Source organism: Pristiophorus japonicus, chromosome 12 (genome assembly GCF_044704955.1).
Source record: "Pristiophorus japonicus isolate sPriJap1 chromosome 12, sPriJap1.hap1, whole genome shotgun sequence".
Classification (NCBI taxonomy): domain Eukaryota; kingdom Metazoa; phylum Chordata; class Chondrichthyes; family Pristiophoridae; genus Pristiophorus; species Pristiophorus japonicus.
In genome coordinates, this window is record NC_091988.1 from 71,165,800 (window position 1) to 71,182,141 (window position 16,342).

Sequence of the window (16,342 nt, forward strand, 5' to 3'; positions counted from 1 at the left end):
TTTACTCTATCAAAATTTGAACACGTGTATCAAATCTCCCTTAACATTCTCTGCTCTCAGGAGAACAACACCAGCTTCTCCAGACTATCCAAAAGACTGAAGTCCCTCGTCCCTGGAACCATTCTAGTAAATCTCCTCTGCACCCTCTCCAAGGCCTTGACATACATCTTAAATTGCGGTGCCCAGAATTGGACACAATACTCCAGCTGGGGCCTAACCAGTGTTTTAATATTGTAATGAATGCACCTGTGAGTATGCTCACAGGTTTGTAGAGCTGTTGGCGCACCATGGCGCACCATCTTGCCATCCGGAGGGGTCCCCGATGGAGTGCACTCTATGCGGGAGTCCTCCCACTATTTATTGGAGACTTGGCATGGAGGGTGGTGCACGGAGAAGTCCCATGCAACAAATTTTTAAGTCGGTTCACGGGCTCCCAGGCCACCTGCAATTTCTGCGGTCTGGAGGAGTCCGTGTTCCACATTTTTATTGAATGTACGAGGTTGCAGCCCCTGTTTTATTATTTAAAGGGGCTGTTCCTCAATTTCTGGTTGCACTTCAATCCCACACTCCTGATCTCTGGGCACCCTGTGCGGAGGGGAGCGGGTAGGTCCGAGGGCCTCCTCGTAGGACTGCTCCTGGGCACGGCCAAGGGTGCCATCAGCCAGTCCAGGCAGCGGGCGGTCGAAGGGGTCGTTCAGCCCGACTGGCTGCTTTTCTTCCGCGCTTACATCCGGGCCAGGGTGTCCCTGGAGATGGAGCACGCGGTGTCCACCGGTACGCTCGCAGCCTTCCGTGAGAGGTGGGCACCGGAGGGACTGGAGTGTATCGTTACCCCCGGCAACCAAATTTTAATTTGATTTTATATGTTTTAAAGTTTAATTTGTTTTAATTGCCGGTTTTAGTGTCCCCCTCCCCTTTTATAGGAGGCACTTGTAAAATGTATGAATTTAGTGCCCAAAAAACCCAAAAAAACCCAAAACAAAACAAAAAAAACAAAAAAAGGAAAAAAAGGGCCTTGAAAAATGGTTGGAGTGTTCCCCCAGATCAGGGGGGCACTTGAGTTAATTTGCAACCAACCAAAAGAGTCGTAGAGCTGTTGCCACGCCATGGCGTACCATCTTGCCATCCGGAGGAGACGGGGTCCCCGATGGAGTGCACTCTATGCGGGAGTCCTCCCCCTATTTATTGGGGACTTGGTCTGGAGGGTGGTGCACGGAGCAGTCCCGTGCAATAAGTTTTTAAGTCGGTTCACGGGTTCCCAGGCCGCCTGCAATTTCTGCGATCTGGAAGAGTTCGTGTTCCATGTTTTTACTGAATGCACGAGGTTGCAGCCCCTGTTCCATTATTTGAAGGGGCTGCTCCTCAAATTCTGGTTGCACTTCAGTCCCACACTCCTGATCTTTGGGCACCCTGTACGGAGGGGAGCGGGTAGGTCCGTGGGCCTCCTCGTCGGACTGCTCCTGGGCACGGCCATCAGCCGGTCCAGGCAGCGGGTGGTCGAGGGGGTCGTTCAGCCCAACTGCCTGCCTATCTTCCGCAGTTAGATCCGAGCCAGGGTGTCCTTGGAGATAGAGCACGCGGTGTCCACCGATACGCTCACGGCCTTCCGCGAGAGGTGGGCATCGGAAGGACTGGAGTGCATCATCACCCCCGGCAACCAAATTTGAATTTGACCGTTTAAAGTTTAAAGTTTAATTTGTTTAAATTGTCGGTTTTAGTGCCCCTTTAATAATACAACAAAATAGTTGTAGAGCTGTTGCATTGTGAGTGGTTTAGCCAGTCACGTGATGTTGACAAGACTCAATAAACGCCCAGCCCGTTGGGTCTAGGTCATCCACGATGAGGTATGCAGTTGTGAGCCTAGTGGATGAACTGGTAATATGTAGTGTGATTGTTAAACCTTTGATAATAAACCAACTAGTTCTTAATAGCAATGTGTTGCTATGAATTTTTAAGAACCCATGAAGCAAATACATTACAAGTATAATGTCCTTGCTTTTGTACTCTATTCCTCTGTTAATAAAGCCAAGGAAAACATTTAAAACTGAGATGAGGTGGAATTTCTTCTTTCAGAGAGTTGTAAATCTGTGGAATTCTCTGCCCCAGAGAGCTGTGGAGGCTGGATCATTGAATATATTTAAGGTGGAGATAGACAGATTTTTGAACGATAAGGGAGTAAAGGTTTATAGGGAGCGGGCAGGGAAGTGGAGCTGGTTCCATGATCAGACCAGCCATGATCTTATTGAATGGCAGAGCAGGCTTGAGGGGCCAGGTGGTCTGCTCCTGCTCCTATTTCTTATGTTCTTATGTTCTTATGATCCTGTATGCTTTTGAACAGCCTTCTCAACCTGCCCTGCCAATTTCAATGATTTGTGTACATACACCCCCAAGTCTCTCTGTTCCTGCACCCCATTTAAAATTGTACCATTTAGTTTATATTGTCTCTCCTCATTCTTCCTATCAAAATGTATCATTTCACACTTCTCTGCGTTAAATTCCATCTGCCACGTGTCCGCCCATTTCACCAGTCTGTCTGTGTCCTCCTCACTGTTTACTACATTTCTGAGTTTTGTGTCATCTACAAACCATGAAATTATGCCTGTTATCCTAAGTCCAGATCATTAGTATATTTTAAAAGGAGCAGTGGTCCCAATACCGGCCCCTGGGGAACACCACTATATCCCTCCCTCCGGTCTGAAAAGCAACCGTCCACCACTATTCTCTGATAACCTGTAGCCAATTTCAATCCACGCTGCCACTGTCCCTTTAATCCAATGGCTTTAGTTTTGTCTATTTTGTGGTAATTTGTCAAACGTCTTTTGGAAGTCCCGATACACAACATCGACCGCACCACCCTCATCAACCCTCTCCGTTACTTCATCAAAGAACTCAATCAAGTTAGTTAATTTGATCCCAACAACTGAGCTAAAGAATAATTGGCAATATTTGCGGAGTTTGCGAAGACCCAGCAGGCTAGTCAGAATATTCATTCCCTGAGTGAGGGGAGAATGAGTTGCTACGTCTCCTAGTTATTGGAAGACGGGGAGGTTGGATGAGGTAATATGTCCACAACTGTTTCCCATGCACTCACCTCCAAAAACCTCTCTCTCTCTCTCTCTCCCTCTCTCACCTCTGAATCAGAGTTGTGGGCTCAAGTCCCACTCCAGAGACTTGAGCACAAAAATTCAGGCTGACACTCACAGTGCAATACTGAGGGAGTGCCGCGCTGTCGGAGGGGTAGCACTGAGGGAGTGCCGCACTGTCGGAGGGGCAGTACTGAGGGAGTGCCGCGCTGTCGGAGGGGCAGCACTGTGGGAGCGCCGCACTGTGGGAGCGCCGCACTGTCGAGGGGCAGTACTGAGGGAGTGCCGTGCTGTCGGAGGGATAGCACTGAGGGAGTGCCGCACTGTCGGAGGGGTAGTACTGAGGGAGTGCCGCACTGTTGGAGGGGCAGTACTGAGGGAGTGCTGCACTGTTGGAGGGGCAGTACTGAGGGAGTGCTGCACTATCAGAGAGGCAGTACTGAGGGAGCGCTGCACTGTCGGAGGGGCAGTACTGAGGGAGTGCTGCACTGTTGGAGGGGCAGTACTGAGGGAGTGCTGCACTATCGGAGAGGCAGTATTGAGGGAGTGCTGCACTGTCGGATGGTCAGTACTGAGGGAGTGCTGCACTGTTGGAGGGGCAGTACTGAGGGAGTGCGGCACTGTCGGAGGGGCAGTACTGAGGGAGCACCGCACTGTCGGAGGGGCAGTACTAAAGGACTGCTGCTCTGTCAGAGGGGCAGTACTGAGGGAGTGCTGCACTGTCGGAGGGGTAGTACTGAGGGCGTGCTGCACTGTCATAGGTGACATCTTTCAAATGACATGTCAAACCGAGGCCCCGTCTGCCCTCTCAGGTGGATGTAAAAGATTTTGTGGTACACTTTTGAAGACGAGCAGTGGAGTTCTCTCCCTGGTGTCCTGGGCCAACAATTACCCTCAATCAAAGCCAGCAACAAAAAGAGTGCTGAGTGTTTTGTGGAGAGACGTGTTCACCTTCAGTGGTGGATTGACCGGTTTGCTGCTATGATGGTTCTGTCACTGGAAATCAAATCGGATAGAAAAAAAAAGAAAGAAAGACTTGGATTCATATAGTGTCTGTCAGGACCAAAGTGTTAAAGCACTTGACAGCCAGTGAAGTACATTTGGAGTGTAGTCACTGTTGTAATGTGGGAAACATAGAACATAAGAATTAGGAGCAGGAGTCGGCCGTTCGGCCCCTCGAGCCTGCTCCGCCGTTCAATAAGTTCATGGCTGATCTTCCACTTTTCTGCACTGTCCCTATATCCCTCGATTCCCCTAGAGTCCAAAAACATATCCAACATGAACTCAATTCCCACCGTGGCAGTTTGAGAATTTGGAATTCCGTTTAAAAGATCTGGAAGTAAAAAACCGATAAAAATTACCCTGAAAACCGAATGGGTTCACTGATGCCCCTTTAGGGAAGGAAACCTGCCGTCCTTACCCGCTCTGGGCCTATAGGTGACTCCAGTCCCCACACCAGCGTGTTTGACTCTCAACTTCCTTAGATACACTGTTTGCACCAAACCCGCTCCCAGAGGGCTGAGCAGGCGGTTCGCACCCCCCACCTTCTCGGTTCAACTCAGGGATGGGCAATAAATGCTGGCCTTGCCAGCACTGCCCACATCCCAAGAAGGAATTGAAAGAAAAGATTGTGTGTCTCTCAGCGGAGTCGGTGCCAGAAACGTTAATTTGTTTGTTGTCCCCACAATGTTGACTGCCCTGACAGCATTTGTTCAAAATAAGTTCAACGCACTTCACCAAAAGAAAGCCCACAGGATTATATCCTGTGAAATTGGAACACTCTGTCCTTTAATTCATTAATTGTTTCTAAAAGTCAAATAGATAATGAGCTAAGTGTCATGCACAATACACACAGAGACAGACTGCTTCCTGCTTTGCAATATCGTGTCGGTAGAATTTCTTTCCAAGCTTTTTAAGGGAGCTATAGTTACAGCCAAATGAGAAACTATATCCAGCCTTGGTTGTTGCCTGCTTTCTGACTCCTCGTCAATCAGCGCACCAGCACTCAGTGCTCCACAAATCCTCCCTCCTGGGCTTGCTAACGCAGCACAAATCAAGCTGAAATGTGGCATTGTCCAGGGGCCGTGTGCGACCGAGGATCCCAGGCTTGAACCAAGGCCCAGCGATCAGCGCCGCACCATGGCTGAACCAGTGGGCAACTCATTCTCGCCTCATCATTAGAAGGTACGGGGTTCAAATCCCACTCCACAACCACGAGCGCAAAAATCCAGGTTGGCACTCCAGTGCAGTACTGAGGGAGTGCTGCACTGTCAGAAGGGCAGTACTGAGGGAGTGCTGCACTGTCGGAGGGGCAGTAATGAGGAAGTGCTGCACTATCGGAGGGGCAGTACTGAGGGAGTGCTGCACTGTCGGAGCAGCAGTACTGAGGGAGTGCTGCACTGTCGGAGGGGCAGTACTGAGGGAGTGCTGCACTGTCGGAGCAGCAGTACTGAGGGAGTGCTGCACTGTCGGAGCAGCAGTACTGAGGGAGTGCTGCACTGTCGGAGGGGCAGTACTGAGGGAGTGCTGCACTGTCGGAGCAGCAGTACTGAGGGAGTGCTGCACTGCCGGAGCAGCAGTACTGAGGGAGTGCTGCACTGTCGGAGGGGCAGTACTGAGGGAGTGCTGCACTGTTGGAGGGGCAGTACTGAGGGAGTGCTGCACTGTCGGAGCAGCAGTACTGAGGGAGTGCTGCACTGTCGGAGGGGCAGTAGTGAGGGAGTGCTGCACTGTCGGAGGGGCAGTAATGAGGAAGTGCTGCACTGTCGGAGGGGCAGTACTGAGGGAGTGCTGCACTATCGGAGCAACAGTACTGAGGGAGTGCTGCACTGTTGGAGGGGCAGTACTGAGGGAGTGCTGCACTGTCGGAGGGGCAGTAGTGATGGAGTGCTGCACTGTCGGAGCAGCAGTACTGAGGGAGTGCTGCACAGTTGGAGGGGCAGTACTGAGGGAGTGCTGCACTGTCGGAGCAGCAGTACTGAGGGAGTGCTGCACTGTCGGAGGGGCAGTACTGAGGGAGTGCTGCACTGCCGGAGCAGCAGTACTGAGGGAGTGCTGCACTGTCGGAGCAGCAGTACTGAGGGAGTGCTGCACTGCCGGAGCAGCAGTACTGAGGGAGTGCTGCACTGTCGGAGGGGCAGTACTGAGGGAGTGCTGCACTGTCGGAGCAGCAGTACTGAGGGAGTGCTGCACTGTCGGAGGGGCAGTACTGAGGGAGTGCTGCACTGTTGGAGGGGCAGTACTGAGGGAGTGCTGCACTGTTGGAGGGGCAGTACTGAGGGAGTGTCGCACTGTCGGAGGGGCAGTAGTGAGGAAGTGCTGCACTGTCGGAGGGGCAGTAGTGAGGGAGCGCTGCACTGTCGGAGCAGCAGTACTGAGGGAGTGCTGCACTGTCAGAGGGGCAGTAGTGAGGAAGTGCTGCACTGTCGGAGGGGCAGTAGTGAGGAAGTGCTGCACTGTCGGAGGGGCAGTACTGAGGGAGTGCTGCACTGTCGGAGGGGCAGTAGTGAGGAAGTGCTGCACTGTTGGAGGGGCAGTAGTGAGGAAGTGCTGCACTGTTGGAGGGGCAGTACTGAGGGAGCGCTGCACTATCGGAGGGGCAGTACTGAGGGAGTGCTGCACTGTCGGAGGGGCAGTACTGAGGGAGTGCTGCACTGTCGGAGGGGCAGTACTGAGGGAGTGCTGCACTGTCGGAGGGGCAGTACTGAGGGAGTGCTGCACTGTCGGAGTGGCAGTACTGAGGGAGCGCTGCACTGTCGGAGGGGCAGTACTGAGGGAGTGCTGCACTGTCGGAGGGGCAGTACTGAGGGAGCGCTGCACTGTCGGAGGGGCAGTACTGAGGGAGTGCTGCACTGTCGGAGGGGCAGTACTGAGGGAGTGCTGCACTGTCGGAGGGGCAGTACTGAGGGAGTGCTGCACTGTCGGAGGGGCAGTACTGAGGGAGTGCTGCACTGTCGGAGTGGCAGTACTGAGGGAGTGCTGCACTGTCGGAGGGGCAGTACTGAGGGATTGCTGCACTGTCGGAGGTGCAGTACTGAGGGAGCACTGCACTGTCGGAGGTGCCGTCTTTCTGATAAGATGTTAAACCGTGGCCCCGTCTGCTCTCTCAGGCGGATGTAAAAGATCCCAAGGCACCATTTTGAAGAAGAGCGGGGGAGTTATCCCCGGTGTCATGGGGCCCAATATTTATCCCCGAATCAACATCACTAAAACACGTTATCTGGGTCATTAACACAATGCTGTTTGTGGGAGCTTGCTGAGTGCAAATTGGCTGTCGCGTTTCCCACATTGCAACAGAGTCCACACTCCAAAAAAGTACTTCATTGGCTGTGAAGCGCTTTGGAACATCCTGAGGTGGTTGAAAGGCGCTATAGAAATGGGAGTCGTTCTTTTTAGGGTCAGACCTGGAGCGCGGTGAAACGAGCCACAGGTGACCCCTGTACTCGGGGATCGCACACCCCAGTGAGCCTCAGGAAGAAAATTAAACACCCTCACAAGGAAATGTCACCCTAGCACCAGCCTGTGACCGCCCTTCACTGGTGAATTGCGACGGGTTAAAACACAGCGGGATCTTTGCCAGTAGGGCGATCACAGGCGCCCGCTCCAAGCTCGGTCCCGTGATTGCCGACAGCGGCAGGAGCAGGAAGTCTTTATGGCCAGGTGCGATCGCATAAACTCAACCCAGCTTAGATTCGATAGAGCAGAAAAACAAACTGGCACCAAGGCTGTTTACTGGAGCATTTCACGGGCTGTTGACCATGTCGGGGTGGATAGACTGCGAGCAGCACAAACAAGAACAAGTAGCATGCATGTGATGCCAATGTTCTTTGTGGTTTCTTACTTACTATGTCCGGCAATTCATACAGCGATTTCTCCCCCAGCACAAACCCCTCCCCCGCCACTCCCCCCCCCCCGTCTTTTCTTTCAGCCTGTCATTATTTTCAGCTTAATCCCTTGTGCTGGCGTTACGCTGCGTCAGATGCTTTGGCTCCCAGTGCTCACATGAGCTGAATCGCGGGGCTGGGCTCTGGGATTATTCACGCGGCCAGCTCCCCTGTCGCACCGCTCTATTTAAAGCCACATGTACTCGTATACGCTGGCTTTCATACAATCATAGAAATTTACAGCATGGAAGGAGCCCATCGTATCTGCGTCAGCTGTAAAAGAGCTACCCAGCCTAATCCCACTTTCCAGCTCTTGGTCCGTAACCCTGTAGGTTACAGCACTTCAAGTGCACATCCAGGAACGTTTTAAATGCAATAAGGGTTTCTGTCTCCACCACTCTTTCAGGCAATGAGTTCCAGAGTTCCAGACCCCCACCATCCTTTGGGTGAAAACATTTTCCCTCAAATCCACTCTAATCCTTCTACCAATTACTTTAAGTCTCTGCACCCTGGTTGTTGATCCCGCTGCTAAGGGAAACAGGTCTTTCCTATCCACTCTATCCAGGCCCCTCATAATTTTATACCCCTCAGCCGCCTCTGTTCCTAAGAAAAAAAAACCAGCCTATCCAATCTTTCCTCATTTGCTTGCTTGAGGTGAACGGTACCCACGACAGAGAGCCAAGCTGTGTTACTTTGCACCCATCGCATGGCATTGTGTCAGCAGTGGCTCAGTGGGCAGCACTCACCCTCTCCCTCCACTCTGAGTCAGAAGATTGTGGGTCCAAGTCCCACTCCAGATACTGGAGCCCAATATCTATGCTAACACTCATCCGTTGCACTGTCGGAGGGGCAGTACTGAGGGAGCGCTACACTGTCGGAGGGGCAGTACTGAGGGAGCGCTACACTGTCGGAGGGGCAGTACTGAGGGAGCACTGCACAGTCGGGAGGGGCAGTACTGAGGGAGCGCTACACTGTCGGAGGGGCAGTACTGAGGGAGCACTACACTGTCGGAGGGGCAGTACTGAGGGAGTGCTGCACTGTCGGGAGGGGCAGTACTGAGGGAGCGCTACACTGTCGGAGGGGCAGTACTGAGGGAGCGCTACACTGTCGGAGGTGCCGTCGGGAATGGAATTGGAAGTGAAAGGGATCAGGTACAGACTCCACGGCGCACAATAGTCCACATACTATCTCCGCCCTTGCCTCAGCTCATCCGCTGCTGAATCCCTCATCCATGGCTTTGTTGCCTCTAGACTTGATTATTCAAACGCACTCCTGGCTGGCCTCCCACATTCTACCCTACGTAAACTAGAGGTGATCCAAAACTCGGCTGCCCATGTCCTAACTCACACCAAGTCCCGCTCATCCATCACCCCCTGTGCTCAAAGACCTACATTGGCTCCCGGTTAAGCAACACTTCGTTTCAAAATTCTCATCCTTGTTTTCAAATCCCTCCATGGCCTCGCCCCTCCCTATCTCTGTAATCTCCTCCAGCTCCACAACCCCCCGAGATATCTGCGCTCCTCTAATTCTGCCCTCCTGACCATCCCTGATTATAATCGCTCAACCATTGACGGCCCCAAGCTCTGGAACTCCCTCCCTAAATCTCTCCCACTCTCTACCTCTCTCTCCTTCTTTAAGATGCTCCTTAAAACCTACCTCTTTGACCAAGCTTTTGGTCACCTGTTCTAATTTCTCCTTATGTGGCTCGGTCAAATTTTTATCTCATAATACTCCCGTGAAGCGCCTTAGAACGTTTCACTACGTTAAAGGCACGATATTATACAGGTTGTTGTTGTTGTAGTACCGCGTGGGCTGGTAGCGCCTCTGTGGGGGCAGCAGACTGGGTTAAATGCGAGAATGGAAAAACAAAAGGTTCCAATGGTTGGCACAAAGTGAGCCTAGTTATTGGTCTTGAATGAAACAAGAAACCAACGGTAACCATGTGAGCTTCCTCATTCTGTCTTCTCAGGTCGAAAGAGTAGCAATTCCTTTGCTGAAGCCATGACCTGCCAAGGGCCATGGGAAGAAAATCATCTCACAGTTCAAGATGTCTAAAGAAAATGCCCACCACATCCACTACCTTCAACATCCACTCCCTCCACCATCGGCACACCGTGGCTGCAGTGTGTGCTGTTACATTCAGAATAAATCCACAGGACTATATCGCAAGCTCAAACTGTTGTGACCGTGGTCTCTTTATTTCAGACTCTAGAGTGGGGAAGCAGCATGGTGAGTCACCTTTTATACCTGCTTGCCCCAGGGTGCACAGGTGACCCTCCGGTCTCCCACAGGTGTGCCCCCTGGTGGCAAATCTTATATTTGGGTAAAGTCTACATATATACATAACATCACTCCCCCCAAAGTCTTATTGTGCAAGTTATTTGCAAGTTGAGGCAATCTGGCGCCCCGTGCCCCCGGGTCGATCGCCTGGGTTGAAGTCTTGACATGGTGGGTTTGTCCTTGTGGTTGACAGTGAAATTGATGGTGTTGGTGGGTTGCTAGGGGCCAGGTCCTTACAGTGTAGTTCCTAGTTATCTGTCGTTCGCCGCTTGGTCTCGTCCCACTGCTTTACTCGTTAGCCCGGTACATGGTTTCGCAATCAAACACTCCGTTTTCGTCACATACACTCCATTCCCCTCCTTGGCTAATGCGGTGCTAGCGGCCCGACTGGGGCCCTGAACATGGTCTACATCACTTATTCTGATGTCGCGTGGAGGGGCCGTGCACTTATGGTGCATTCTCTGCTGATGGCATGCGGAAGGCTCGATTCTGAGTGATTCAGCCTAGTGATTGCGTAACACCCAGGATAGCCGGGTCTGTAGGGAGTCTACCGCGGCACGTGTGCTGCTAGGTTTAGTGATTTGGGTGCTGACCCTGAGGTCTGGCAAGCCCAGGATGGCCGCAATGGCCTTGAGACTTTCGGTAAGTGGCGGGAGGCCTAGTGGTCCCCGTGGACATTGGGCTGTAGTATGGGGGCCCTGGACCACCGACTGCGTGTAACCGCCCTGCCTTGCTTTGGGTTTATCGTCTTTTTGACGGATAGGTTGCCACATCATGTCTAGCAGTTCACCTTTGGCAGGCGGAAACATGGGATCCTGGCTGGGAATTCAACATCCAGGGGTATTCAACATTTAGGAAGGATAGACAGAAAGGAAAAGGAGGCGGGGTAGCGTTGCTGGTTAAAGAGGAAATTAATACAATAGTAAGGAGGGACATTAGCCTGGATGATGTGGAATTGGTATGGGTGGAGCTGCGGAATTCCAAAGGGCACAAAACACTAGTGGGAGTTGTGTACAGACCACCAAGCAGTAGTAGTGAGGTTGGGGACAGCATCAAACAATAAATAAGGGATGTGTGCAATATAGGTACAGCAATTATCATGGGCAACTTTAATCTACATATTGACTGGGCTAACCAAACTGGGAGCAATGCGGTGGAGGAGGATTTCCTGGAGTGTATTAGGGATGGTTTTCTAGACCAATATGTCGAGGAACCAACTAGAGAGCTGGCCATCCTAGACTGGGTGATGTGTAATGAGAAGGGACTAATTAGCAATCTTGTTGGCGAGGCCCCTTCAGGAAGAATAACCATAACATGGTAGAATTCTTTATTAAGATGGAGAGTGACACAGTTAATTCAGAAACTAGGGTCCTGAACTTAAGGAAAGGTAACTTCGAAGGTATGAGGTGTGAATTGGCTAGAATAGACTGGCAAATGATGTTTAAAGGGTTGATGGTGAATAGGCAATGGCAAACATTTAAGGATCACATGGATGAACTTCAACAATTGTACATCCCTGTCTGGAGTAAAAGTAAAACGGGGAAGGTGGCTCAACCGTGGCTAACAAGGGAAATTAAGGATAGTGTTAAATCCAAGGAAGGGGCATATAAATTGTCTAGAAAAAGCAGCAAACCTGAGAAAGAGGAGACATTTAGAATTCAGCAGAGGAGGACTAAGGGTTTAATTAAGAGGGGGAAAATAGAGTACGAGAGGAAGCTTGCCGGGAACATAAAAACTGACTGCAAAGGCTTCTATAGATATGTGAAGAGAAAAAGATTAGTAAAGACAAACGTACGTCCCTTGCAGTCAGATTCAGGTGAATTTATAATGGGGAACAAAGAAATGGCAGACCAATTGAACAAATACTTTGATTCTGTCTTCACGAAGGAAGACACAAATAACCTTCCGGATGTACTAGGGGACAGAGGGTCTAGTAAGAAGGAGGAACTGAAGGATATCTTTATTAGGAGGGAAATTGTGTTAGGGAAATTGATGGGATTGAAGGCCGATAAATCTGCAGGGCCTGATAGTCTGCATCCCAGAGTACTTAAGGAACTTGCCCTGGAAATAGTGGATGCATTGGTGATCATTTTCCAACAGTCTATCGACTCTGGATCAGTTCCTATGGATTGGAGGGTAACTAATGTAACACCACTTTTTAAAAAAGGAGGGAAAGAGAAAATGGCTAATTAGAGACTGATTAGATGTTAGCCTGACATCAGTAGTGGGGAAAATGTTGGAATCAATCAAGGATGAAATAGCAGCGCATTTGGAAAGCAGTGACGGGATCGGTCCAAGTCAGCATGGATTTATGAAAGGAAAATCATCTTGACGAATCTTCTGGAATTTTTTGAGGATGTGACTAGCATAGTGGACAAGGGAGAACCAGTGGATCTGGTGTATTTGGACTTTCAAAAGGCTTTTGACAATGTCCCACACAAGAGATTGGTGTGCAAAATCAAAGCACATGGTATTGGGGGTAATGTACTGATGTGGATAGAGAACTGGTTGGCAGATAGGAAGCAGAGAGTCGGGATAAACGGGTCCTTTTCAGAATGGCAGGCAGTGACTAGTGGGGTGCCGCAGGGCTCAGTGCTGGAACCCCAGCTATTTACAATATACATCAATGATTTGGATGAAGGAATTGAATGTAATATCTCCAAGTTTGCAGATGACACTAAACTGGGTGGCGGTATGAGCTGTGAAGAGGATGCTAAGAGGCTGCAGGGTGACTTGGACAGGTTAGGTGAGTGGGCAAATGCATGGCAGATGCAGTATAATGTGGATAAATGTGAGGTTATCCACTTTGGTGGCAAAAACACAAAGGCAGAATATTATATGAATGGCGGCAGATTTGGAAAAGGGGAGGTGCAACGAGACCTGGGTGTCATGGTTCATCAGTCATTGACAGTTGGCATACAGGTACAGCAGATGCTGAAGAAGGCAAATGGTATGTTGGCCTTCATAGCTAGGGGATTTGAGTATAGGAGCAGGGAGGCCTTACTGCAATTGTACAGGGCCTTGGTGAGGCCTCACCTAGAATATTGTGTAAGTTTTGGTCTCCTAATCTGAGGAAGGACGTACTTGCTATTGAGGGAGTGCAGCGAAGGTTCATCAGACTGATTCCCGGGATGGCTGGACTGACATATGAGGAGAGACTGGATCGACTGGGCCTTTATACACTGGAGTTTAGAAGGATGAGAGGGGATCTCATAGAAATGTATAAGATTCTGACGGGACTGGACAGGTTAGATGCGGGGAGAATGTTCCTGATGTTGGGAAAGTCCAGAACCAGGGGACACAGTCTTAGGATAAGGGGTAGGCCATTTTGGACTGAGATAAGGAGAAACTTCTTCACTCAGAGAGTTGTTAACCTGCTGCAGAGAGTTGTTGATGCCAGTTCATTGGATATATTCAATAGGTAGTTAGATATGGCCCTTAAGGCTAAAGGGATCAAGGGGTATGGAGAGAAAGCAGGAAAGGGGTACTGAGGGAATGATCAGCCATGATCTTATTGAATGGCGGTGCAGGCTCGAAGGGCCGAATGGCCTACTCCTGCACCTATTTTCTATGTTTCTATGTTTCTAAGCTGGGGTTCTGTCATGGTTGACCCCTCGCTTTCTAGCACTAGCACGACCGCGAGTGGGTCTGCAGGCTGCGTCGTTTCCACCCCGGGAGTGGGCAACGGTAGCCAACTGAGGGCATTAGTGCCACTCTCAGTGCCTGGCCCGTGGCGGATCATGTTGCATCGATAATGGTGCCAAGCTCGTGGGATGAGCAGCTTGTATGACTGAAGCACATATTGGGACACTCTTTGGTACGTCTCTTTAGTCCCGTGAACACAGGCTGCTGCTCTGTTTAACTTATTTGACACATGTTCAATCGTTTGGAGCTCACCCGCTACTTTGGCTTGCTGTACCACACACCCTACCCCGTGTGATGACACATAACTTGTTACAAGTACTTTGTCAGATACATATACGACCAGTTGGTGTTCGCCCACTACTTTGGCTTGTTGTAAGGCACCCCCAACCCCATACAATGGTACATCATTGGCCGCGAAAGACCGCTCGCATGGGTTACATGGTGCGCACAATTTATTTGAGCGTGGTGGGTTCCTGGCCTTCACCGTGGCCGCCCCTTTACCTTCGCCCCAAACCCAGTCACCTTCCTTGCTGGGTAATACATTCCTCCGTTTCGTTGCGGCGACCTTCCGTGGTCTGGACGCTCTCTCGTCCCGTGGTCTGGTCGCACCTTCGTCCCATGGTCTGGACGCCTTCTCGTCCCGTGGTCTGGACTGAAGGGTTGAAAAATTTGTGGGGGAGCACCCCCCCACCCCCCCCCCCCACCTCCCCATCCCCACCCCCAGTGTTTCGACTCATTGGAAAGGAAATTTAATTTGGAACTATCTACCAGAAAGTTTGAGATCCTAAAGTGCACATGGAAGAAACTACGAACTTTAATCGAATTTGGGAATTTACAAAGCAGATTGAGTTTGTGTGGGCAGGGCTAAAGAACTAAAGAATAACTATCCTGCAAAGAAGCCAGTTTTGAGTATTGAAGCTGTCTGGGGTATTGAAACTAAAGCAAATTGTCTGGAGAATTGTGGATATTTGAAAACCCTTCTCCCCAGGAGACATTGACATAGCAACAATTAACCCAGAGATAGCTAACCATCATCCTGATCTGGAAAACCATTCTAGCCCATACATAATAACAATGGCACATCCAGCCTACATGAAAACCCAAAACACAGATAGACATTGCAAATACCAAAGCTAATATTTCCATCAAGAAAACAGATTTAGAAGATCAACACATCCGAGACAGGTTAACATTTAATGGGCTTGCCAAAATGTAACAAAGAAATATCAAGCCCGCCAAAATTAAACAAAGAATCCTGGCTGATTTGGTGCGAAGATTAGAACAGCTCCAAAGGTATAACTGGGCCCCACTTTAACAAAGGGGATCGGTGCTTATACTAGGTAATGCTATCGTATGTTATGCTATGCATTAGATCAAGAAGGGAGAGAGACCACCGCAGCAGTTTTAACTAGCTTCTTCAGCCTCTACGTCCTGAAAATTGAAAAGGAAGGAAGAACATCACCATCGCGGCAGCAACCAACAACAGTCAACGTGGTACCACCAAAAGCACGGCGATCGACCAACTTCAAAACAAAACTCCACAAGGAAGAAACCAAAGAATCGAAAGTTTCCACTCTACAACCTAGACCTGACTACCAACAGGTGAAAACAGTACCTAAAGAGACTTTGAAGCCTATTCCTAACAAAAGAAAGTGGGTACTTATCCCATAAATCCAAAATGCGCCCTACCACATCAGCAGACACCACCCAACTGAAGATTGCACAGTAAGAAGTTTTCTACTATGTTCGGGGTACAGCAAGCAGAACCTACAAAATCCAACGAACCTTGAAATCGCGAACCACTGCCAACTACCAGTAAAGGATTGGTGAGCATAGTCCCTGTTTGTCCTGGAGTTTAACCTAGTCATTGCTAGGCATTGGGAGGTGGGAGGTGTATTATTCACTGTAACCCCTTTGAATGTGTGATGTACTGTTCTTTAATTGAGTGATTTTAAGTTTGACATTGTATTTTCTTGTCTTTAATAAAATCGAAGTTCTTTTGCACCAAACCAGTTGTCTCTTGTCACATCCCCCAAATAAATCCAGAGCCTAGAACCCAGGGAGTGGGAGCGATTCGAACCGCTCAGAAGGTCAGAGGTGAACCTGACCCCACACACCACCCCCTACAGAAATGGCGACCGTGACAGGACTCTGGTATCAGGGATTGATGCAGAGAGTGCTGTTTTTTGGGAGAAAGAACCAAGATGGAAGAGAGGATTTCCTCCTATGTGTATAAGAAAGTGAATGTCACTAAGGAATGAGTGTCTGAGCGTCCGGGAGATGCTGTAGCCCAGTGGACAGCAAGCAAGGATCATAAAGAATCGGTAGAAAAGGCAATTTGGTTAGTCTGTCGACAGCGACAGGTCCAACTCCTAGATAAAACCATCGAGTCACTGCAGGCAGAACTATGGGAATGCGCAGAGACATCACATGAAAGGGCTATGGGAGGGG

General features: G+C 50.1%; 1 long non-coding RNA gene across 1 annotated transcript; it reads left to right on the forward strand.

Moving 5' to 3' along the window:
• The first annotated feature begins 4,990 nt into the window (after positions 1 to 4,990).
• LOC139276940 (uncharacterized) lies at positions 4,991 to 10,142 on the forward strand. Its single transcript, XR_011595998.1, has 2 exons — positions 4,991 to 5,267; positions 9,936 to 10,142. It is a non-coding gene; the product is annotated as an uncharacterized lncRNA (long non-coding RNA).
• Positions 10,143 to 16,342: the final 6,200 nt, after the last annotated feature.